This window comes from Hyla sarda, chromosome 6 (genome assembly GCF_029499605.1).
Source record: "Hyla sarda isolate aHylSar1 chromosome 6, aHylSar1.hap1, whole genome shotgun sequence".
Taxonomy (NCBI): domain Eukaryota; kingdom Metazoa; phylum Chordata; class Amphibia; order Anura; family Hylidae; genus Hyla; species Hyla sarda.
Genome location: NC_079194.1, coordinates 279,842,921 through 279,869,929, shown reverse-complemented (window position 1 = coordinate 279,869,929; position 27,009 = coordinate 279,842,921). Strand labels below are relative to the sequence as shown.

The 27,009-nt window shown below is 45.1% G+C and overlaps 1 protein-coding gene across 3 annotated transcripts in view; it reads right to left on the bottom strand.

Annotated features, from left to right (window-relative positions):
- LOC130277122 (homeobox protein SIX6-like) overlaps nt 1-27,009 on the bottom strand; it is an 80,963-nt gene that overhangs the window by 30,476 nt on the left and 23,478 nt on the right. For 2 of the 3 annotated variants that reach the window (XM_056527471.1, XM_056527472.1), the window contains exon 2: nt 9,067-9,166. The gene's annotated coding sequence lies outside the window, so the exon portion shown is untranslated. Of the gene's footprint in view, nt 1-9,066; nt 9,185-27,009 lie in introns of those variants that run through there. The other variant, XM_056527473.1, reaches the window with a different exon arrangement.

Below are 27,009 nucleotides of genomic sequence, written 5' to 3'. Positions count from 1 at the left end.
CACTGATTGGCTAAGTCGGCAAGTCCTGTAAGACACCACTGTGTCACTGATTTGCTGAGCAAGCAAGGTCAGTGGGACACCGTTGGGCCGCTAACTAGCTGAGTAGGTAAGGTTTGCGGGAGGGCAACACAGAAACCTGGAAGAAGGAGAGACCAGCAGAAAACTGGGAGTGTTGGTGGGGCAGCTGCGGGAGACTGGAATAGGTGAGTATAGTATGTTTTTTTGTTTTCTACCATCTTCAGCTGTGGGAACATTTTGTTTCCCCTAGACAATCCCTTTAAGAAATTCTCTATTTCTTACTGGGCAATTGAAGCTGTCTGTATATAAAACAATACAATGGACTATACTGTAGTTTAGAAGGTCTTGTAGGAAATAAAATAGTCCGTTATCCAGTATATGGCTCTAACAGTAAAAATCTACTTACCTGTTATCGTAATATTAACAACAATATTACGGATGATGAGTGCGCTGGACGTACTGTATAAGTTATAGTGTCATGCATGACATGCTGATCCAGTTATTATAGTCAGAGACTATTAGTTAAGGGAGACTGGATGACTGATTAACTTAGTCATAAATCTATTAGAGAGATCCTGTTAAGAGATAAATCTCTTACTGATGGTTAATCGGGATCAATGTTGATTTGATCAGTGGGCTGGGTGGCATAATCTTTTGTTTCTTTCGCCCTTAGGGAGCGGTGCGTTGACGCTAAAGCTGCTCATGTAAAGCCTGGTATTATTAATCCGAAGTAATGTTATAATGAAATTACAGTTTAATGACAAAGAGAAGGACATTGTGTCCGCACAGCACCAGATTGTCACACTGGAGGAGCAGCCAAGTTTTACTCTTTTCCTGACTTATCTTCTTGGTTTCACTCCCTTTTCTATCATCACTTTGAAAATAACAGGGCTGCAAGGCAGGCGACAGGCGTAAGTGATGAGATAAATTGATTTTCCACAGTATTTACCGCACGATAATATTGATCAACACAGTATTTACCCAAAATAATACTGCTCCACACAGTATTCCCTCCCAGTAGTGTCCGCACTTCAGTTACCCACAATAGTGCCTACACACAGTAGTTACCCCCAATAGAGCTCACACACAGTAGTTAGTCTCCCAAAGAGTACTCCCACACACCCCCACCCCAAAAGTAGTTAGATTACCCAACAGTGCTTTTCACTGGAGATTGTCCCCATATAGAATCACAATAGTGTCACTCTTACTGTATACTGCCCTCACTTAGTACATTAACCCCCCCCCCGCCCCAATACTGCCCTCACTGTACAATTAGGCTCGAATGATATGTCTCTTCTTCCTGATGGATGCATCCAGTGCAGGCAGCATGAAGATTCCATCACACTGCATTAACTGGAAGCGGCATCCTCAGCTACAGCTGATCCCTTGTAGGCTGCAGGTGAAAGCTTTCTGAGGCTACCCTCAGGAAGAGGAGAGTGGCTGCCCAAACTGCCCATATTATAATCCACCATTTACTGAGCAGGGGTCCACACATCTTACGCATGGGTTCACCAATTGAGGACCCACATCCTATAAGTCTTAACTGACAAGGAGCTAAGGAGTAGTTTATCATAGGTGTCTGTAGGAAGATACGGGATGGCACCACTAGAAATGCACTCTCATTGATATACAAGTGGGAATGACATGTAACACGCGGCAGGTATACAACATAAACAAAAAATAAAAGTCTGCGGAGGTGCTAGGACGTAATATCAGAATAGAACTTAGCATGTATGAGATTGAAGCTCCTATTCGTACCAGCCGGGGGACCAGTACCGCAGAAGTGCGTGGGCGCTCTGAGCGCCCACACACTTCTGCGGTCCTGGTCCCCCGGCTGCTGGTCCGAATAGGAGCTTCGAGTCTCATACTGAACGGTGAGTGCAGGATATTCTATTTTGCTGCAGTATACAGTAGTTCATCATAGTTTTGCCTCTGATCATGCACTCCGGCCGCACACACTGGCCATGAGCGCATGGTCCCGTTACCTGCTGCTGCCGGCAGGGTTGGGACTCACACCTCGTGCTTCTCCTTCCCCCGCCTCTGTCTCTTTGCTCCAGTGCATGTGTCCCCGTCCCCTAGGGCGCACGCGCCGGAGCTTTAAGATTTAAAGGGCCAGTGCGCTCATTAATGTAATTCACCTGTGGCTCATTGATAAATTCCTCCACCCTCCTCACTTCCCTGCTGGATCTTTGTTGCCTTGTGCCTGAGAGAAAGCATTCCTGAGAGTTGCCTTGCCATGTATCTGATCCTTTGCTCTGTGACTTGACCTTGCTCCTCTGCCGCCTGCCTATTGAATTCCTACTACGTCCTGACTACGCTACTGTGCTGCTTGCCCTGACCTTCTGCTATCCTGACTATGAGCTGCCTTATCCCTCCTGTGCCTCGCATCTCCTCAGCCGCCTGTGTGGTCGAGCTAGGGGTAGCGACCTGGGTGTCGCCTGCAGCAGCAAGTCCATCTCGCTCTGGTGAAAACCAGCGGCACCTTAGACTCTTCTCCTTGGTACGGTCTGAGTCATCTGCCACACAGGTCCAGCAGATCCACATCCACCGGAGTTTCTGTCTTCTGAAACGTGAGTGTTACAATCATATTGTAATACAGGAGTTATTCCATTAGGGCAACCCCTGCCCATAAGCCCAATAGGCAGGGATGTGCACACATAATTTTGGGGACAGGAGCTGAACTAAAAAAGTGCACTTCTTATAATTATTTATATAAATATCCACATAATGATGCCAGACTGCCCAGGGCACTAATAGGAGGAACATAAAAAGGGCAGGGGCTCAAGCCCCCTTTCTAGTCAACCTGTGCACGTCCCTGCCTATAGGGGCACAAGGACATCATCGCAGCATTACTTGAGCATTACAAAAGGAAGGGGTAACGTTCACACGGATGTAGCTGTGCCCAGCATTGGTTCACTTGAGCTGGCTGAGCGCCAATACAAAACAAAACCACATGTACATTGCTGGCTGTGCCTAGATAAACAATGAAGGGGCCCCTGCAGCTGCATCCTCTCTCAAATGTCACAGAAGACCATCTCAGAGACAGCAAGCAGACAGGGTGTACTGAGCAGCCATTAAAGCCTTGTGTAGTGAGAGGGGTAGAAAGAAGCGGCTGCCCCAGGGTCAGAGAGAGAATGATCAAACTCAGCAGGGGGGAGATGGAGAGCGCATAATATGTGCCACAATACAGTTTACTGTGATGAGACGGTGATCATACAGCAGGGAGGAGGGGAGTATGAGCAGCGTCTATCACTGAAAGGGAATGTCGGCTGCTCTATAATTTTTCTGAGAAGTCATCCAACAAAGGTAGAGGTCAGAGAATAATAAAAATAATAATAAAAAAAAAATCAATACAGTGATCCCTCAAGTTACAATATTAATCGGTTCCAGGACGACCATTGTATGTTGAGACCATAACTCTATGGAAACCTGATAATTGGTTCTGAAGCCACCAAAATGTGATCCAAAAATAGGAAAAAGTGAGGATTAAACAAAAATAAGTAGAAACTAATACAGATAAAGCAAGTCCTTACATATAAAAGTAATAAAGATCTGCTGTGAGCTGTAATCACTGTCTATGTAGAGGACAGGAGCTTCTTCAGGGTTCTGTACAGCAGTGTTTCCCAACCCAGTCCTCAAGGCACACCAACAGTCCAGGATTTTTATTTTTCCCTGTTCTTTTCCAATGGAGTAACTGAAAAAACCCGGAATGTTGATGTGCCTTGAGGACTGGGTTGGGAAACACTGCTGTACAGTACACACGGTGTCCCAAAAAAAGTAAAATGGAGCCACCCCACCTGGAGCCCAAAGGAGCAGCTAACCCTGGCACAGGTACAGAGTAGTTCAGAACATGTAGTACCACCCTATACTGTAGTGGGCACTACCAGACACCAGGCAGTGCATACACTTCAGTAATACAGGGGTTTTAACAGTGAAATGTCCATTCTGATTAGTCAGTTCTTGCAGGTATTGACATGTTTTGCAGATCTGGACTGTCCATAGCATTGTATTTTGAGTCTGGTTTCAAGTTACAATGGTCCATAAAGGTCCATTGTATGTTGAAACCATTGTATGTTGAGGCCATTGTAAGTTGAGGGATCACTGTATTGAAAAAAAAAATAATAATAATAATGCATTAAAAACGAATGCTATTTAAATATCTACCGACTGAAATTAAGGTCCAGAGGAGGGGGGGGGGGAACCCCTTTCGGAAAAAAGCCAATTTTCTCCTCCGATGGGAAAAATATTCTTTTGAATCCAAAAATGGAAATAAAAATAATATGTGGTGTCCCAGTACCGCATTCTATACGGTACTTAATTATGTTTGGGTCCCCATAGCCAGAGTCCCTTGGACGTAGGGATCCCTGTCAGCCAGTCTACCCCTAGTCGCCTCTATTCTAGTTTATAATCAGTAATTTATTCAGAAGTTAATGTAAATAGAATGATATGTGTAGATAAACGGTTAATTACTTGTTTCCAGTAGCGTTGCAGGACCTGCGGGTCATGTGACAAAGTGAACTCTATGGTATTAGGCTTAAGGACCTTTGGAGGCCCTGTGACGTAAGCAATCCCATTACACCATGTAATGGTGAATGGCAGATGTTCGGACCAATCAGATCCGCCCCGCCCCCTGCCCATATAAGGGAGCGGTGGCCATGTTTCTCTCTCTTACCTCGTGGGCTGTCATGAGAGAAGGATCTGCGCAGCAATTATCGCAGTGAGTTAGGCCTGAGCCTTGCGGCAACGGCTGAACAATCTAATTATAGAGTGTTTCACTTCCAAAACACTCTACAGCATCACCGGACCTAATAACTCCCCTAAATCCGGACGTTTCTGCAAATCTCTTCCTAAATTTAGAGACTGTATATCTAGCTCAAGGTCCGCAACTACTGCCAGTCACTAAGCAACCTAAAGACTGTTTGTATCAGACTGTTACTGTGCCGTGAATATTGTAAGCACTTCAGTAAAAGTTATCCAAGTTCAAGTTCAAATCTCCTTGTGGACCTTCAGTTATTTTATGCACCTATCGTTACTGGGAAGGGCGGCGATAGGCCGGAACATTGATTCAGCATACCAGCCCTCAGCCTGGCGTCACGAACTCTAGGGTTAACATTAACCCCTTCTATACCTCTACCATACCACCACTACCACCCCCCCCAAGGGCTACCACAAATAGCCAATTACCCATCTCCAATAATTTACCCAAAACCTGTCATATTATCACATCCTAATAGGTGGCCTTGACGTGGTGAGTGGGCTTGTACTTTTTGATCAAAAATGTATGCTAACAACCTGTTAGTTTTTAATATTATGCTGAGAAGCAATCAGATCATTATACAAGATTGTAGATGTGCACCATGTCTGTTCTCTACCCGAATTTACACTGTGTTTTCTATCCCCTCCTTTTTTTTGTTTGAACATGTGCTGCACTCTTCCCCACCCCCTCAGCCCAACCCTATATAAGTAGTAGTTAGCTACACAAGGGCCATTTCTTTCCTAGCAGCCTCCCAGTCTGACTGGGAGAGCATGGTAAGTGTGCTGTTACACCTTGTTCACACTGGTGTGGTGCTGTGCGGCATCCGTTGCTGCCGTGGCGCCGTGTCTGCGGGCAGGTGCGACCCATAGACTGGTTTGAGTGGCATTGGGGCCGCTCTGCCAGTGGGTCGTTTCCCCCCGTGGGCACTGGTGTTGCGGCGGTGGTGGTCGCCGCCCAGTGCTACGCCATTTTATGCAAGGGACGTTAGGGACCCACTCTAAATAGGTGGCCTTCACGTGGCGAGTGGGCTTGTACTTTTTGATCAAAAATGTATACTAACAACCTGTTAGTTTTTGATATTATGCTGAGAAGCAATCAGATCATTATACAAGATTGTAGATGTGCACCATGTCTGTTTCTTCTACCTGAATTTATACCTCTACCGCAGGGGGACGTCAGTTACGTCACTCGCATTGCGCCCGGTGAGAAGGATCGCTGCGCTGGATGGGTGAGTGTGTGTGTCTGTCTCTATCTATGTTTGTGTGTGTGACTGTGTGTGTGTGTGTGTGTGACTGTGTGTGTTTGTGTGACTCTCTGAGTGTGTGTGTGACTCTGTGTATTTGTGTGACTCTGTGTGTGTGTGTGTGTGTGTGTGACTCTGTGTGTGTGTGTGTGTGTGTGTGACTCTGTGTGTGTGTGTGTGACTCTGTGTGTGTGTGATTGTGTGACTCTGTGTGTGTGTGTGACTCTGTGTGTGACTCTGTGTGTGTGTGACTGTGTGACTCTGTGTGTCTGTCTGTGAGTGTGTGTCTCTCTGACTGTGTGTGTTTGTGTGTGTGTCTCTCTGTGTTGTATGTGTTTTTTTTTTTTGTGTGTGTGTGTGGAGACTTTGACGCATTGTGGGGAACCTGCAAGGGAACCTGCGGCCTAATGTGGGGAGTCTATGCTACCTAATGTGGGGAGTCTATGCTACCTAATGTGGGGAGTCTATGCTACCTAATGTGGGGAGTCTATGCTACCTAATGTGCGGAGTATATGCTACCTAATGTGCAGAGTCTATGATACCTAATGTGCAGAGTCTATGCTACCTAATGTGGGGAGTCTATGCTAGCTAATGTGGGGAATCTGTGCTACCGAATGTGGGGAAACTGCTACCTAATGTGGGGAATCTGTGCTACCTAATATGGGGAAATTGCTACCTAATGTGGGGTAACTGGTACCTACCTAATGTGGGGAAACTGGTACCAAATGTGGGGAATCTATGCTGCCTAATGTGGGGAAAAGATGCTACCTAATGTGGGGAAACTGCTACCTACCTAATGTGGGGGAACTGCTGCCTACCTAATGCTCCCCCCCCTGGCAGTAGCACCCTCATCATCCACCAGCAACTACCCCCCCCCCCCCCCAGCAGCACCTCCATCAGCAGATCCTGATGGTGGATGATGGCGGTGCTCCTGCCAGGAGGATGATCCTGCCGATGGATGATGGGGGTAATACTGCCAGGGGGGATGGCCAGTAGCACCCTCATCATCCTTCAGCAACACCCCCCCCCCCAGTAGTAGCACCCCGATCATCCACTAGCAACACCACCAATACCGCCCTCCCGTGGTAATAGCATCAGCTAACGGATGTTGAGGGGTGTTACTGCGGTTGTGGTATTATATTCAGACGGTGCACTGTATGGCAACGTTATATTCAGAGGGCGCAGTTTGTGGTAGTGTTATATTCAGAGGGCACAGTGGGTGGTAGTATTATATTCAGAGGGCGCAGTTTGTGGTAGTATTATTAGAGATGAGCGAACTTACAGTAAATTCGATTCGTCACGAACTTGTCAGCTCAGCAGTTGATGACTTATCCTGCGTAAATTAGTTCAGCTTTCAGGTGCTCCAGTGGGCTGGAAAAGGTGGATACATTCATAGAAAAGATTCTCCTAGGACAATATCCACCTTTTCCAGCCCACGGGAGCACCTGAAAGCTGAACCAATTTATGCAGGAAAAGCCATCAACTGCCGAGCCGAGAAGTTTGTGACGAGTTGAATTTACTGTAGTTTGCTCATCTCTAAGTATTATATTCAGAGGGCGCAGTGGGTGGTAGTAATATATTCAGAGTGTACAGTATGTGTTGGTATTATATTCAGAGGGTACAGTATGTGATAGTATTATATTCAGGGGTACAGTATGTGGCAGACTTATATTCAGAGTGTACAGTATGTGATGGTATTATATTCAGAATGTACAGTGTGTGGTAGTATTATATTCAGTGGGTACAGTGTGTGGCGGTATTATATTCAGGGGTACAGTATGTGGCAGACTTATATTCAGAGTGTACAGTATGTGTTGGTATTATATTCAGAATGTACAGTGTGTGGTAGTATTATATTCAGTGGGTATGGTGTATGGAAGGTTTATAATCAAAGAGTATAGTGTATAGTAGTATTATATTTAGAGGATACAGTGTCTGGCAGGTTTATAATAATAATTGTTTTCATATAGAGGATGAGAATGCGCTGACATAGAGAGGAGACGTCTGGGTGTCACATTCTGCAGAGAGAAGATTTAGCTGGACCAGGCGGTATGTACCATCTGAATTAGATAAGGGAAGACTATAGAGAAGAAGTCACCTGTAATCACTGATATCATTGTGTTTTCTCCTCTCTATAGAGAAGACGTCACCTGTAGTCACTGATATCATTGTACATTCTCCTCTCTATGTCCTATCAGAGCTGTAGTCGCTTGTCAGTTCTACAGTTATGGTCAGTGAAACTACAACTCCCAGCATAACCTCACCACTGCATAAAGGGGTACTCTACTGGAAAAAAAATTTTTTAATCAACTGGTGCTACAAAGTTAAACAGATTTGTAAATTACTTCTATTTAAAAATCTTAATCCTTCCAGTACTTATTAGCTGCTGTATAAGCAATTCACAGGAAGTTATTTTCTTTTTTAATTTCTTTTCTGTCTGACCACAGTGCTCTGTGCTGACACCTCTGTCCATGTCAAGAACTGTCCATAGTAGGAGCAAATCCCCATAGCAAACCTATCCTGCTCTGGACAGTTCCTGACATGGACAGAGGTGTCAGCAAATAGCACTGTGGTCAGATTGGAAAGAACTACGCAACTTCCTGTGGAGCATACACCAGCTTATAAGTACTGTAAGTATTAAGATTTTAAATAGAAGTAATTTAAAAATCTGTTTAACTTTCTGGCACCAGTTGATATAAAAGTAAATGTTTTCCAGTGGAGTACCCCTTTAAGTAATTCTGGGAGCTGTATATTTAAATGGTGAAAACTTCTTTAACACTTTCCCATTCTGTGGCAACTGGTATATCTGATTATTATACTGGAATTTCTCACAATGCGCTACAACAGTGGTGTCTGTCACAACAGGCTAAAAACTTACTGGGGGGAGGGGGGAGGTATGGGGGTGACACCATTTTCTACCGCACCGGGTGACACCAACCCTAGCAACGCCACTGGTCTTAGTGCATAATGGTAAAGAATCTCTTTCTGTCTTGGTGTAGAGACCTGTTGTATTTTGCTAGACATGGTGATTATTCTTTTTAATACTCACTGTTCTGGGTATACATTGCCGTTGGAAAGTTTTCAGACCCTTTCACTTCTTCACATTTTGTTATGCAATTTTTCTCCATTATTCTGCACCCCATAAGAATCTAAAAATAGAATTGAAAATGTATTAAAAATGAAAAACTAAAATGTTGAATGGACATATTCAGACCCTTTGCCATGACATTTGAAATTTAGCTCTGGGGGCCTCTATTTCTCCCAGTTCTGGGGGAAATAACTGCCTATAGAGCTCAGAGAGCATTGTGTGGTGGCATAGATCTGGAGAAGGCAACAAAAAAAAAAAAAAGAAAAAACTTCTGCTGTACTGAAAAGTTCCCAAGAATTTGGAACAACGTGAACTCTTTCTAGGTCTAGCTGCCTCACCAAACTCAGTAATTGGTAGAGAAATGCCCTGGCGAGGTGACCAAGAACCCAACAGCTGAGCTCCGAAGATCCCTTATTCATATGGGAGAAACTTCCAGAAGGTTAACCATCACTGACAAAGTCACCAGAAAGAAGCCTCTACTCTGTAAAAGATGCATGAAGGCCACCTTTGCAAAAATAAAAATAAATTAATAAAAAAAAAAAAAAAGCACTTATAGGACTCTCTTATTGTGAAAACAAAATTATCTGACCTAAGGAAACCAAGATGAAAGATTTTGGCCTCATTTCTAAGCTTCATGTCTGGAAAAAACAGGCACTGCGCATCACCTGCCTAATACAATCCCTACAGTAAAGCATGGCGGTGGCAGCCTCATGCTGTTGGTGTGATTTTTAACAGCTGGGACAGGGAGACTGGTCAGGGTTATGGTAACGCTGAATTGAGCAAAATACAGAGATATTTCAAATATAAACCTGATCCAGAGTGTTCTGTACCCCAGACTGGGCCAAAGGTTCACCTTCCAACAAGACAATGACCCTAAGCACACAGCCAATACAACACAGGAGCAGCTTAGTGACAATTCTGTCAATGTAGTTGAGTGGCCCAGCCAGAGCCCTGACTTAAAGGGGTACTCCACTGTTCAGCGTTTGGAACAAACTGTTCCGAACGCTGGAGCTGGCGCTGGGAGCTCGTGGCAACATAGCCCCGCCCCATCATGATGTCACGCCCTTCCCCCTCAATGCAAGTATGACGTCTCGAGCTTCCGGCGCCAGCTGCAGTGTTTGGACCAGTTTGTTCCAAACATTGAGCAGCGGAGTACCCCTTTAAACCCTATCAAACATCTCTGAAGAGACCAGAAAATGGCTTCTGCCGATGCTCCCCATTCAACCTGACAGAGAGGATCTGCAGAGAAGAATGGCAGAAAATCCCCAAATGCAGGTGTAAAAACCTTGTGACATTATATCCAAGAAGACTGAAGGCTGCAATCACTACCAAAGAGGATTCAACTAAGTACTGAGTAAAGGGTCTGAATACTTATATCAATGTAACATCTATTACAAAATGAAGGGGAAACAACATAAAATTTGAAAAAAGTGAAAGGGTCTGAAAATGTTCGAAATGCACTGTAAATAGAGTGACAGTTCCCTATATGTTCTATTCATATATTTATACATATTTATAGCTACGTTTTCTACACTAAATTGCCCTAATTTGATAATGTTTCTGGGTTCTGTAGTTGACCTATTTATTTCTTGGGATGCCTGACTTTAAAGGGGTACTCCACTGGAAAACATCTTATCCCCTATCCAAAGGATAGGGGATAAGATGTCTGATCAAGGGGTTCTGCTCCTGGGACCCCCGCGATCTTCGGGCCGGCAGCGGCGGTGTTCGGAACACGGAAGCTTGGAGCCATCACGCCTCCTCCCATAGACATGAATGGAGGCCTATAGTACCTGGGCAGTGGCAGCTTAGGCAATGTTCATACTATGTTTAGTGTTTCCATCACAGGCATCTGTCTGCGTCCCAGTGGATGCCAGTGTGGGGAAAAGGTTTTTTTTTGCAGTAATATCAGGAAGCATTACTACTAAGAAAGTAGGGGATGCATAGAATAGCCTTCTTGTAGAAGTGGTAGCTTCAAATACAGTGAAGTTTAAGCATGCATGGGATAGGCATAAGGCTATCATTCATAAAAGATAGGGCCAGTGACTATTCATAGTATTCAGATTATTGGGCCAAATGGTTCTTATCTGCCGACACATTTTATGTTTCTTCATTTTTATCCAGCTGGGAACTGTGGGGCTGAACTAAGTCACCTAGTTACCCCATTCACACCATATAGTGTGGCCTGCTTTGTTGTCCAGTCCACACAAAATAACATATATGTCCTGAATTGAGTACGGTGACTCTGTTCGGGCCATTTGTCAACGGAAAACCCTTGCACACCATGAATGTTAGATTCATGCAGTGGAATTCCTGAGAAGAATTCCTTGGAAATTCTGTAGTGTGAACATACCCTTATAGCTATGATTATTGCACACTTTACAGGGTTTTACTAGGAATTACTCGTTTAATGTAGTTATTGGCTCCACAAATGAAACCTGTTAAATAATTATGTAAAAACTGTGTGGTTAAAGGGGTACTCCACCCCTAAACATCTTATCCCCTATCCAAAGGATAGGGGATAAGATATCTGATTGTGGGGGCCCCCAGCAGTTGCGATCTCTCTGCGGCACTTGGCGTTTGTTTAGAGGATCAGGTGCAGTGCCGGAGGCTTGTGATGTCATGGCCACGCCCTCTCAATGCAAGTCTATGGCAGGGGGCTTGACTGCCTCCGCCCCGCATCACCAATCATTCGGCACAGAGAGAAGTTAGCTTCGTTCACCAGATGTCTGGGGTGCCGCAGCCGAGTCCCAAGTGGTGGGAACCCCCCCCCCCCCCCTTGAGATCAGACATCTTATCCCCTATCCTTTCGCTAGGGGATAAGATGTCTAGGGATGCAGTATCCCTTTAAGGCTGTGTTCACACATTTAGGTTTTTAATAGCAATTATTGATTACAAAATCCAGGAACAGATCACAAATAGAAGACATGTGTAAAGGAAAGGCTGAGACATTTTTTCAAATACATTTTGTTTTTGTATTCAATAACTGCAATTAAATGCCTGAACGTGTGAACATAGCCCCAAAGGTTCCACAGACTTGATTAACATTTAACGCTTAATAAGGGAACTAACACAATGATCAAGAGATCAATACTAAGACCAAATCCCCATTTACAAGATAAAGCAAGACTCCCCTTCCACCCCCAGTGCATAAAGAGGAAAAACAAATTTCTATCAACCGCGTAATGGTATAATCAAACATAAGTATGATGAGCAATAAAGATAACCCTAACAAAATTACACAATCTAATTACTGTGTAGGGAATGATTAAAGAGCGGTGAAAAGCAATAAAAGAAATCAAATAATATATAAGCACACAAAGCTATGTGCCACGGCAAGATAATAATCCCACAATAAATGAGAAATTGATTTCCCTGGGGAAGATGTAATTCCTAAGAGTATATACAGGTAGAGGAGACAATGGAAGACTCTGGGTATACAGATCAGCAGCGTTTATAGGCACAAGCAAAAAAAAAAATTATATATAAAGCAGTATTTACAAATAATATAGAGGATTCCTATTAAGGACCGGAGTGACAGGGGGAAATTTCCTTTCTCCATTGAAAGCGAATGTGAGTAAATGCACGCAATATCTGTAAAACCTGGAGTTTGCCCATAACGCTTTCTATTAAATACAAAGCACAATTGTAGCAGTTAATAACACAGCCTGACACACAGTCGTAGAAAAAAACAATCCTGCCAAGCTTCTGTTCTCCCTCTCTGCTGCTGGTACAGCGCCAATCTAGTTTGGAGATGATCAGCTTGATCAGTCATGTCTGTCAGCCTGGTTGCTATGGATACATTCCCTAACTACGGCAGGATTCTGCATTTTCTGTGCCATAGTGCTGGGCATTGTGAAAGTTTAGGTTATAATTACAAGATCTAAGCGCCATTTCATATTTAACCTTCCAGTACTTACCAGCTGCTGTACGCTCAAGAGGAAGTTGATTCTTTTCAGTCTGACCACAGTGCTCTCTGCCGACACCTCTGTCCATGTCGGGAACTATCCAAGAGGTTTGCTATAGGGACATGCCGCTGCAACAGAGTCCCGTTGGTTTCAAATGGGATTCTGCTGCACTGTGCACACAGTGGAATTTTCACGGTAGATGTTTCTGCTGTGGAAATCACAATTCCGGAGTCCGCAGAAAGAATAGGCATGTCTATTCTTTCTGAAGAGTCCGCACAGAAACACATTGCAGTCTGTGAGTGCATTTCTGAGTGCTTTTTGTGCCAGCATGTTATGCCGCTCGCCCCACTGTCAGGGGAATGTCCACACAGAAATTTGAACATACCTAAAGGTGCTCGAGACCATTATATGCAATTGTTCATGTCATGTATGTGATGCCTTTATTTAGCAGGTTGTCAGGATAGCGAGTAATAGTCTGCAGTGCTGCTTGGACATGTTGCTATGGTCTGTGTGACTGCTGAGGCCATTTGTTAGCTATTAGGGAGGTATAGATGGAACAGCCGAGTGTAGCTAAAAAGACATTCATGGTGATGGTCTGAGGCCTGTTTACCCATGGACATGTGTAGCAGCCACTGGGTGTTAGTAGGACGTACCTTGTAGCAGCCACTGGGTGTTAGTAGGACGTACCTTGTAGCAGCCACTGGGTGTTAGTAGGACGTACCTTGTAGCAGCCACTGGGTGTTAGTAGGACGTACCTTGATCATTTTGTGACACCAGGGTACCGTTTATCCGAACCACGGTCCGAAGGTGGGAAGCAGTCTTCCTGGGCCAGACACGATGAGTCAATAAACACACTGATGTAAGGTTACGGTTGACTGCTTTTACTGAGCTTGTGAAAAACACAAACAGCTGGCCTTAGGCTAGGATTCCACTTGTTTTTTTTTTTCTGGCAGTTTTTGGAAAACTGCTACTGCAGTTTTTGAGCCAAAGTCAAAAGTGGATCCATAAGGGAGGAGAAGTATAAGTCATTCCTTTATATGTCCTATTCCTTTTAAATACACTTCTGGCTTTGGCTCAAAAACTGCAGTGGCAGATATCCAAAAACTGCCAGAAAAAAACAAGTGGAATCCTAGCCTTAGTGTGCGAGTGCAGCGTTCCCCTTGCGAGCCTTGTGACAGTTCTGAGACTTGTGGTGCTTTTCACCGGATGGAATTGTAGAATTTGAGGTTCTGGTACCAAGGGTCCTTCCAAGGCACTATAACTCATTCAGCGGGTACATATAGTTCTCCCGTGAGTGACACTTGTAGGATGACCAGTAGTAAGCTGAAGTAGGCCTCTGCTTAGGACACACAACTTACCACACCTGAGTTAGGCTGTTGCTCAGGAGTCTGGATGGTACTTTACTGAATAACGTCCAGCACTAGCAGGGCCGGACTGGGACAGAAAATGGGCCCGGGCATTTTAGACTTAGCAGCCCACATGGGTCATGGGTGTGGCTATGTGAAGGAGGAGCCAAAAAAGGCGAGAGACCACATGTCAATCATAGTTGGTTATAACAGGGTACATAATAAAAAAAAAAAAATAATAGTAAAATATATATATATATATATACACACACAAACACACATTATAAAATTAGACAGTTACCAAATAACACTGGTATGTAAGGAGGAAATATTATGATTTAAACATTAAACAATTACATTAACGTGGCCTAAGGTGGTAGGAGGTGCTAAACCCCAAGTGCAGTTGTGCACCTACGTTGGAGTGGAGGACCTGCACTTGTGGACCACAGTATGGTTTCACTCCTGTGGTAAATGTAAACAATGACATTAACTAACCCTAAAAACTTATGTAAAATTGAGACATTAGCCAGTATATCTTTATATGAAGGACACACCTGAGCCCGCACATCACGCCAAGGTTTCTCAAGTGGTATGGGACCTAACACTAACCTACCTGGCCGGATAAGTAAAGCCAGGAACCCAATTACAGGAGCCTTAGGTCTGACTTGCAGACTGCTCCCCGGTTACCTCCAGTGTGGGCTAAGCACACATACAATGGGAGGGGGGAGACAGGCTACAAGCCCCACCCTGGTTGGTTCATATATATAGCCGGCCTCACAGGTGAAACCTTAATGCTACCCAGTAAGATAAGAGGGCGCATTAGTATAAGCCTTAACCCCTTAAAGGAAAACTGTCACATATTTTCTCCCGCACTATCCACAGGTATTGGTGGATAGTGCAGGAGACGCTGATTAAAATGAGCCCTACCTTGGTCTGATCCTCCCCCGTCTCATCTTCCCCATGTCACATTCTCCCCCTATGTCACATGTCCATTTTATGCCACATTCTCCCCATGTCACATTCTCCTCCCCCCCCCCATGTCTCATCTCCCGGTAGTTAGGTTGGAAGGTGTGTAGGCAGGTAGTCCCCCTCAGATTAGCTCCCCCACCCAGCAGACAAGTAGCACCCCCAGATTAGACACCCCCCGTAGGCAGGTAGTACCCCCAGATTAACCCCCTTCCCCCCTAGTAGACAGGTAGTACCCCCAGATCAATCCCCCCAGTAGACAGGTAGTATCCCCAGATTAACCCCCCAGTAGGCAGGTAGTACCCCCAGATTAACCCTCCCAGTAGGCAGGTAGTACCCCCAGATTAACTGCCCCCAGTAGGCAGGTAGTACCCCCAGATTAACCCCCCAGTAGGCAGGTAGTACCCCCAGACTAACCCCCCCAAGTATGCAGGTAGTACCCTCAGATTAGACCCCCCAGTAGGCAGGTGTAACCACAGATTAGACCCCCCAGTAGGTAGGTAGTACCCCCATATTAGACCCCCCCAGTAGACAAGTAGAACTCCCAGATTAACACCCCTAGTAGGCAGGTAGTACCCCGAGATTAGACCCCCCCAGTAGGCAGGTAGTAGCCCCAGATCAACTCCCCCAGTAGGCAGGTAGTGCCCCCATATTAGACCCCCCCAGTAGTTAGGTAGTACCCCCAGATTAGACAACTAGGTAGTACCCCCAGATTAGTTGGAACTCATGAGTGTAAAGCCCATGAACCCTGGTTTGTTTTAAAAGAAGTGGGCCCTGTAGAAAGGGGCCAAACACTGGATGAATAGGACATTAAGAATAGTTCCTGGGCAGAGAGAGAGACATCCACTTGGAAGTCAGGGTGAGGTGAAGAACAGTTGAGGCCTATGTGAAGTACCACAGCGCTGCATGTGGCTCCTTGAAAGTAAACAGGAGCCTGAGATAGGGATTGTTTAGTAATGTATTTAATTTTGTTACAGGGGTATTCCTAACTATAAAGGTTATCCCCCATCTACAGGATAGGGGATAACTATCTGATTGGTGGAGTTAAATGCATACTGAACATTGAACATTTAGTTCCGAACGCTTGGAGAGGGCGGCGGGGTTGTGATGCCATGGACACACCCCCTCAATGCAAGTCTATGAGAGAGGGCATGGCAGCAGTGACATCACGACCACGCTGCCTGCACTCAGCTTTCTAAATGAAAGCCGGGTGCTGCACAGAGATCGCGGGAGTCCCAGCAGCAGGACCCCCGTGATCAGACATTTTATCCCCTATCCTTTGGATATGGGATAAGATGCCCTAGAGCGATGTATCCCTTTAAACCCACTTTGGACCCCCCCCCCCCCACCTTTATTCTACTAACTTTTGGCTGGAAATTCTCATCAAGAAAAAGTTGGTCAGAACTTTTCCCAACCTGTGTGTCCCCATAGTAAATAGAGAGGAATCCTGCATGTCTGAAACATCATTCCACTCTAATAACAACCCAACAGTCTTAGAACATCAGGGCCAATATGTGCTCTGCTTCTTGAAGTGTTCGCACACCTGCCTGGACAATGGGTTGTGAAGAAGAAAACAAGTAAAGTTGATTTGTTTGAACCTAATCTGTTCTGTGACTGTCTTCTGCCAAAAGAGAACCACTAGAGCAGGCATAGACAACCTTCGGCACTGCAAATGTTTTGGACTACATCTCCCTTGATGCTTTGGCAGCATTTTGGCGGAAAGAGCTTCATGGGAGATGTAGTCCAAAACATCTGCAGTGCCGAAGGTTGCCTATGCCTGCTCTAGAGGAACACCACCCGACCGACATGTTCAGACTGTCATACGTTATGAGCCAAAACATCACATAGTGATATATGTAGCAAATAAAAATTCTACAATAAGGTACACCAATGTTTTCCCTGTACAAAGGGGCCAGCACGGCTCAGAAACACATTGGGGGTCATATTCAAAACTCTTCACATCAAAAATGTTGTGTTTACATCAGATATTCAAAGTGTTTTACATGAGAATTATCCAAGGTTTACACTAGTCACACCAGTTTTGCAAAAGTGGGCATGGCTATGTAAATTTCATGTTTTACATTATATTTTCACAGGGGTGAGAGTCCATTTTACATCAAAAATGTCACACCAACTTTTTGGTAGTGTAGAAATTACAGAAATGGTTGTAGTTTTTTTTTTTTTTTTTTGGGGGGGGGGTCTTATTCAATCAATTATTGGAAAATAAATTATTATTATTGGAAAATGTTCTTAACCCCTTAACGACGCAGGACGTATATTTACGTCCTGCGCCTGCTCCCGCGATATGAAGCGGGATTGCGCCGCGATCCCGCATCATATCGCGTTGGTCCCGGCGCTCATCAACGGCCGGGACCCGCAGCTAATACCACACATCGCCGATCGCGGCGATGTGCGGTATTAACCCTATTAGAAGCGGCGGTCAAAGCTGACCGCCGCTTCTAAAGTGAAAGTGAAAGTGACCCGGCTGCTCAGTCGGGCTGTTCGGGACCGCCGCGGTGAAATCGCGGCGTCCCGAACAGCTTGCAGGACACCGGGAGGGCCCTTACCTGCCTCCTCGGTGTCCGATCGGCGAATGACTGCTCCGTGCCTGAGATCCAGGCAGGAGCAGTCAAGCGCCGATAACACTGATCACAGGCGTGTTTATACACGCCAGTGATCAGCATAGGAGATCAGTGTGTGCAGTGTTATAGCCCCCTATGGGACCTATAACACTGCAAAAAAAAAGTAAAAAAAAAGGGTTAATAAAGGTCATTTAACCCCTTCCCTAATAAAAGTTTGAATCACCCCCCTTTTCCCATAAAAAAAATAGAACAGTGTAAAAAAAAAAAATAAATAAACATATGTGGTATCGCCGGGTGCGTAAATGTCCGAACTATAAAAATATATTATTAATTAAATCGCACAGTCAATGGCGTACGCGCAAAAAAATTCCAAAGTCCAAAAAAGCGCATTTTTGGTCACTTTTTATACCATTAAAAAATGAATAAAAAGTGATCAAAAAGTCCGATCAAAACAAAAATCATACTGATAAAAACTTCAGATCACGGTGCAAAAAATGAGAACTCATACCGCCCTGTAGGTGTAAAAATTAAAAAGTTATAGGGGTCAGAAGATGACATTTTTAAACGTATAAATTTTCCTGCATGTAGTTATGATTTTTTCCGGAAGTGCGACAAAATCAAACCTATATAAGTAGGGTATCATTTTAACCGTATGGACCTACAGAATAATAATAAGGTGTAATTTTTACCGAAATATGCACTGCGTAGAAACGGAAGCCCCCAAAATTACAAAATGGCGTTTTTTCTTCGATTTCGTCGCACAATTTTGGTAAAATGACTAATGTCACTGCAAAGTAAAATTGGCGATGCAAAAAAAAAGCCATAATATGGATTTTTAGGTGGAAAATTGAAAGGGTTATGATATTTAAAAGGTAAGGAGGAAAAAACTAAAGTGCAAAAACTGAAAAACCCTGAGTCCTTAAGGGGTTAAAAAAAAAAAATGAAAAAAAAAAATAAAAATAAAATAAAATATATATATATATATATATATATATATATATATAGGGGAATATGCAAATCAGCTCATTACATCACCTTCTCAGGCGATGTTCCCTGGTATCAGCTTAGCTCCAGTTACGGAATATAAAAAGGGATTAATGCCAAACCAGAACCCTCTCTCCAGAAGGAAAGAGGGACCCATCTGCAGACAGCTGTTTCAGGGTTTATTGAAAGAGCTTTATTGTCCGTTCAGTCATTACAAGTCATACAATAAATTACAGTCACACAAAGCATGACAGTACAATACACAGCAAAGGTTCCCTAAGCTATGTTACGCCGAGCGCTCCGGGTCCCCGTTCCTCCCCGGAGCGCTCGCCTCATCCTCGTTGCTGCAGCGCCCCGGTCAGATCCACTGACCGGGTGCGCTGCGGTACCGCCTCCAGCCGGGATGCGATTCGCGATGCGGGTGGCGCCCGCTCGCGATGCGCACCCCGGTCCCCGTACCTGACTCGCTCTCCGTCGGTCCTGTCCCGGCGCGCGCGGCCCCGCTCCCTAGGGCGCGCGCGCGCCGGGTCTCTGCAATTTAAAGGGCCAGTGCACCAATGTTGGTGCCTGGCCCAATCTTCCCAATTAGCTTAATTAGTTTCCACCTGTGCACTCCCTACTTATACCTCACTTCCCCTGCACTCCCTTGCCGGATCTTGTTGCCCTTGTGCCTAGTGAAAGCGTTCCCTTGTTTGTTCCTAGCCCGTGTTCCAGACCTCCTGCCGTTGCCCCTGACTACGAACCTTGCCGCCTGCCCCCGACCTTCTGCTACGTCCGACCTTGCTTCTGTCTACTCCCTTGTACCACGCCTATCTTCAGCAGTCAGAGAGGTTGAGCCGTTGCTAGTGGATACGACCTGGTCACTACCGCCGCAGCAAGACCATCCCGCTTTGCGGCGGGCTCTGGTGAAAACCAGTAGTGACTTAGAACCGGTCCACTAGCACGGTCCACGCCAATCCCTCTCTGGCACAGAGGATCCACTACCTGCCAGCCGGCATCGTGACAGTAGATCCGGCCATGGATCCCGCTGAAGATCCTACACTGGTCGCCCAGCTAGCCCTAAAGATCGCCCAACGAGATCACCAGCTGACCTCCGTGACACTGCATCTTCAGTCACAGATACAGCAGCTTCAGTCACAACTTCAGTCACAGCTACAGCTGCAACAACCATCACCTCCGCCGGCTCCTGCAACTCCTCCGCAGCAACCGGCCGCTCCTAACCCCTGCTTGTCCCTGCCGGACAAATTTGATGGGGACCGCAATGATCCTGCCACAGCCACAGTCCAGTCCTTCTTCGCTGAGGTCCGTGGTGTCTTCGAGGAGCCTTCCCGAGCTTCTTCTGCCGAGACTGCCCTGCTGAACCTGGCCCAGGGTGTTTCTTCCGTTGGCGAGTACGCCATTCAGTTCCGTACTCTTGCTTCCGAGTTGTCCTGGAATAGTGAGGTTCTCTGCGCGACCTTTAAAAAAGGCCTATCCAGCAACATTAAAGATGTTCTGGCCGCACGAGAGACTCCTGCTGACCTACATGAACTCATTCATCTTGCCACTCGCATTGACATGCGTTCTTCCGGATGGCGTCTGGAGCTCCGCCTGGATATGGACTTTGTTCGCACGAGGCGTTTTTTCTCCCCGGCTCCTCTCTCCTCTGGTCCTCTGCAATCCGTTCCTGTGCTTCCCGCCGCGGAGGCTATGCAAGTTGACCGGTCTCGCTTGACACCTCAAGAGAGGACACGACGCCGCATGGAGAATCTTTGCCTGTACTATGCCGGTACCGAACACTTCCTGAAGGATTGTCCTATCCGTCCTCCCCGCCTGGAAAGACGTACGCTGACTCCGCACAAAGGTGACACAGTTCTTGATGTCAACTCTGCTTCTCCACGCCTTACTGTGCCTGTGCGGATATCTGCCTCTACCTTCTCCTTCTCTACTATGGTCTTCTTGGATTCCGGATCTGCAGGAAAAATTTTTTTGGCCTCTCTTATCAACAGGTTCTACGTCCCTGTGACCAGTCTCGCCAGACCCCTCTACATCTATTGTGTTAACAATGAAAGATTGGACTGTCTCGTGCGTTTCCGCACAGAACCCCTCCTAATGTGCATCGGACCTCATCACGGAAAAATTGAGTTTTTTTTCCTCAGGTTCTTTGGCCCCAAGAAGAGGGGGAGACCCAAGGGGGGGGGTACTGTTACGCCGAGCGCTCCGGGTCCCCGTTCCTCCCCGGAGCGCTCGCCTCATCCTCGTTGCTGCAGCGCCCCGGTCAGATCCACTGACCGGGTGCGCTGCGGTACCGCCTCCAGCCGGGATGCGATTCGCGATGCGGGTGGCGCCCGCTCACGATGCGCACCCCGGTCCCCGTACCTGACTCGCTCTCCGTCGGTCCTGTCCCGGCGCGCGCGGCCCCGCTCCCTAGGGCGCGCGCGCGCCGGGTCTCTGCAATTTAAAGGGCCAGTTCACCAATGTTGGTGCCTGGCCCAATCTTCCCAATTAGCTTAATTAGTTTCCACCTGTGCACTCCCTACTTATACCTCACTTCCCCTGCACTCCCTTGCCGGATCTTGTTGCCCTTGTGCCTAGTGAAAGCGTTCCCTTGTTTGTTCCTAGCCCGTGTTCCAGACCTCCTGCCGTTGCCCCTGACTACGAACCTTGCCGCCTGCCCCCGACCTTCTGCTACGTCCGACCTTGCTTCTGTCTACTCCCTTGTACCACGCCTATCTTCAGCAGTCAGAGAGGTTGAGCCGTTGCTAGTGGATACGACCTGGTCACTACCGCCGCAGCAAGACCATCCCGCTTTGCGGCGGGCTCTGGTGAAAACCAGTAGTGACTTAGAACCGGTCCACTAGCACGGTCCACGCCAATCCCTCTCTGGCACAGAGGATCCACTACCTGCCAGCCGGCATCGTGACAAGCTATACATCGCACATCATGCTACTCTAACACTCTGCTCAATCCAGTAATAAAAAGCACAAGAGATCGAACAACAAAACAAGACAATCTGTGATCGGGGTAGGGACAGCTGTTTCGGGGTTCTTGCCCCTCGTCAGTACAGAGCAGGGTGATCTGGCTTGGCTGAGATGAGGGGCCTTAGACCAACCAAACGGGATGAGTATTTAACTCAGGGCGAGTTCACCACTCCTGGTGTGACGGAGCTTTCAAGGGCCACTATAGTGGCCCTTGAAAGCTCCGTCACACCAGGAGTGGTGAACTCGCCCTGAGTTAAATACTCATCCCGTATATATATATATATATATATTTATTTATTTATTTTTTATTTTTTGCAATGTTTTATTTATACAGTTATCACCTGTCTGGGTATTAGTAATCAGGGAATATTGCATGAGTTGCTTTCGCCAGAATTTTCCGGGATGTAAAATTTGGTGCAAAATTTAGCAATTTTTGGCATGAAAAAATAAATAAAGTCGCATGAAAACGAACTCTCACATATTTTCATATTTCAAAGCAGCATAAGAGACCTTTGAAAATGTGAGGAGAAAAAAAAAAGTTTCATTAATATGTCTGTAACAGAAATTACAGTAGTTTTTGAATGTCTCCCCCCATTGCGTGTGTAAAATAAACTATTTATTTTTTCTTTTGAATTCCTAAAGTCTGGTTCCCGTGAGCGCCTATCGTATATCTCCCAGCATTTTTTGCACTAGTTTATACTTTTTCCTATTCAAATAATTTTCATGTGAGAATATACAGTAGATCATAGTGTGTGGAATTATAATTCTTTGCAGGAGGGGGGCAAATCTATACATTTGCCGATTGATTAATACAATTCAATGTTATAAATATTAAGTTATATATGTATATATATCTGTCTTGGTAATAATATTCTGCATGCACCATATGAATTAATGGGAGTCAAACTGGAGAGTACTGAAGTATTGTTGTAGACAAGGATCTGGGCATACTTGTAGATGACAGACTAAATTACAGCATTTAACTTCAAACTGGTGCTATTAAGGCCAGCAGGATACTATTGTATGTTAGAGTGGTTGCCCAGTTGTATTCAATAGTGTTCTCTGTAAGCCAATCCCCATATGTCCTCCTTGCCTGCTATTTATTTTGCTCAGTGTGTGCAGCTAGGCTGCTTTTTAGCTCAGCTCCATTAGGGCAGCGCTGTGATCTGTTCCCTAACTTTAGCTACAGCACCTACAGGGAGTCTAAAGTAATTACCAAAAAAGCAGCTGTGCAAATCACATCATTCGTTATATAACTAAAGTAGTGTAAACAGAAGGATAGCATTAAAGGGGTAAACTATTTTTTTTAATCAACTGGTGCCAGAAAGTTAAACAAATTTGTTAACTATTTCTATATAAAAAACGTAATCCTTCCAGTACTTATCAGCTGCTGTTTACTACAGAGGAAGTTCTTTTCTTTTTTGAATTTGTTTTCTGTCTGACCACAGTGCTCTCTGCTGACAACCTCTGTCCATGTCAGAAACTGTCCTGAGTAGGAAAAAATCCCCATAGCAAACCTTTCCTGCTCTGGATAGTTCCTGACATGGACAGAGGTGTCAGCAGAGAGCACTGTGGTCAGACAGAAAAGAACTATACAATTTCCTCTGTAGCATACAGCAGCTGATGAGTACCGGAAGGATTAACATTTTTAAATAGAAGTAATGTACAAATCTGTTTAACTTTCTGCCACCAGTTGATTTAGAAAACAATTTTTTCCACCGGGGTACCCCTTTAAGTTCGGGAATCTCCAACTACTGAATATGTGAATAAACTCTTCTCCAGAAGAAAGAAAGCTGTCTCTCTAGCGCCACCTATTAGGAGCAGAGGTGAGAGAAAATACAGAAGCCTTAACCAAAACCAAAAGTAACGGACCGGCCATTGATTAGTTAAGTCTAACCAAATTAGTTCTGCTTTCAAAGTGGTCCAGTTGCCCAGAAAAGATGTCAGACTGTCATTGTGGGCTTTTTCAGGCAACTTGCTATCAGGACTAAATTGGCTAGACTAAGCCAATGGACAGTGGATCCATTTGGGATCCAAGGTTCCTGGAGTTCTGCTCACCTCTGCTTGAAGGTAGCTACCCTGTAAGTCTATGTCCAAAAAATAAAAGAGTCCTCAATCTTGACTAGAGATTATCAGACCAAACTAAAATTTCCTCTGCTAGGAAGAGTTACCCAATTCATCTGTAGACAGCTGTTTTGGAGGTTCTTGTCCCACTTAGGTACAAATCAGGGTACTCATCTATAGATGTGTATTCTTCCTTTTTGGAGGAGGTTTGGGTTCTTCTGATAATCCCTAATCCTGTTTCAAGGCACTTGTTTGAGTCAAACATTGACATAATAGTGTAGATACTTCCAGTAGGTGGCACTAGGCAGTCAGCTTTCCTCCTATTGTTTGCATACTTTGTTTTCATTTTTTCCAGGAAAACATTGCCTGATCTAAGAGACCTTCTTCACCAGCTGACACATGGGAAAACTCTACTCCATCAGACCAAGAACTGAACATACTGTAAGTCCTTTTAATGCACCAATGGCTGTGGATCCATCCGCTATGTTACCCTTGACTTAAGGCCAAACTTGAGAGTGGAGTCTGAGTATCTTATAGGTTTTCATGCTTTATTCTGTTCCAGGATACAAAAGGGGACAGGAGGTTGATGCCCCAAGAGTGGTCCCGGGATAGGTAACAAAAACATAGACTGTGTCGGCAAAAAAACAACATTTGGTCTATATAGTCTGCCCAATATCCTGAATACTATGAATATTCTCTAGCCCTATCTTATATGATGGATAGCCTTATGCCTATTCCATGCATGCATACACTCCTTCACTGTATCTGCAGCTACTTCTTCTACAGGAAGGTTATTCCTTGCATCTACTACTCTCTAAATACTTAAAGGGGTACTCCGCAACTAGACATCGTATCCACTATCCAAAGTATAGGGGATAAGATTTTTGATCGCTGGGGTCCCACCGAGGGGGTGGGGCCGCGATGTCACGATACTCCAGCCCCTGTATCATCCGTCATCAAGCAGGCAGGCATATGACACAGGGTGCTGCAGGAGAGATTGTGGGGGTTTACAGCGGCGGGACCCACGCTATCAGACATTTTATCCCCTATCCTTTGGATAGTGATGTTACAGCCCTATATAATCGGCAGCCATGTTCCGGATTGTCACTTCATTCATTACACTGCAGAGAGATAGGACGGACAGCCTGTGTGTGTGTGTGTTACACAGAAAAGCTTTTTCCAGCAGCATTTCACCTCCTAGTCACATTAGCATTCTGGTGGACAGAGAGCAGTGCTTTTTTTCACTGAAAAAGGATTTTTACTGCAGCCTTTAATCCCTTATGGACGCAGGGTTTTTCCGTCTTTGCATTTTCATTTTTTCCTCATCACATTCTAAAAATCATAACGCTTAAAATTTTGCACATAAAATTCCATATGATGGCTTATTTCTTGCGCCACCAATTTTACTTTGCAGTGACATTAGTCATTTCACCCAAAAATCCACAGCGAAACGGAAAAAAAATTCATTGTGCGACAAAATTGAGGAAAAAATTTCATTTTGTAACTTTTGGGGGCTTCTGTTTCTACACAGTGCATTTTTTGGTAAAAATAACACCTTGTCTTTATTCTGTAGGTCCATACGGTTAAAATGATACCCTACTTATATAGGTTGGATATTGTCGTACTTCGGAAAAAAATCATAACTACATGAAGGAAAATTTATATGTTAAAAATTCTCATCTTCTAACCCCTATAATTTTTTTTTCGCGTATGGGGCGGTATGAGGGATAATTTTTTGTGCCGTGTTCTGAAGTTTTTATCGGTACCATTTTTGTATTGATTGGACTTTTTGATCACTTTTTATTCATTTTTTTCATGATATAAAAAGGGACCAAAAATACACTATTTTGGACTTTGGAATTTTTTTGCGCGCACGTCATTGACCGTGCAATTTAATTAACAATATATTTTTATAGTTCGGACATTTCCACACGCGGCAATATTACATATGTTTATTTTTATTTACACTGTTTTTTTCTGGGCTCAGGCTTAGAGCAATCAATCGACGATCAGACGCCGCGGAGACAGGTAAGGAGACCTCCGCCTGCGTCCCAGCTGATTGGAACAACGCGATTTTATCGCGATGTCCCGATCAGCCCAACTGAGCTGCCGGATAGCGTTTCCTTTGGCTTTCAGACGCGGCGGTCAACTTTGAACGCAGCGTCTGAAGGGTTAACAGTGCGCGGCCGTGACCCCACATCACACCAGGTCGGTCCCGGCTGCTAATCATAGCCCAGGGTCCTGGCTATGATTAGCAGCCGGGACCGACCCGGTGTGATGTGGGGTCACGGCGTGACCCCATTTTAAACACCGGGACCGGGCGTAGGGCGTACAGGTACGCCCTACGTCCTTAAGGAGTTAAAGGGGTTATCCAGGAAAAAAACTTTTTTTTTGATATATCAACTGGCTCCAGAATGTTAAACAGATTTGTAAATTACTTCTATTAAAAAATCTTAATCATATAAGTACTTATGAGCTACTGAAGTTGAATTGTTCTTTTCTGTCTAAGTGCTCTCTGATGACACGTGTCTCGGGAACTGTCCAGAATAGAAGCAAATTCCCATAGCAAACCTCTTCTACTCTGTGCAGTTCCCGAGACAATTGAAAAAAAAAATGGAGCCATACAAAAATAATATTACAAATATACTTTATTGAAAATACACCATCATAAAAATGAGGACTCACACCACAGATGGGGGACAAAAAACCGCAAGGGTGACCCCCCAGAGCCCAGAAGGGAGCTAATGAGGCAGGGCATGCATACCAATAATAGCAAAATACATAATAATAATATATATATATAGAGAAGAAGTGCAATAGTGTCCAACCAGGACTACAAAGAACTACATGAGAGAAAGTTATAACAGAGACATACTTATGCACTGCTCCACGAGGGCCTGGGAGGACACCACCCCAACGCTGCGTTTCGGGACTGAAGCCTTTTCGCCACCTTCTTCCCCCTCCCATCCTTCCCTTCTTCCTTTCCCTCCCCCCCTTTTTTTTTCTATCCTTTTTTCTTTCTTTTCCCCTTCCCACCTCCTCCTCCCCCCCATCCTTCCCTTCCCCCCACCTTTTGTTTTGTTTTTTCTTCCTTCAC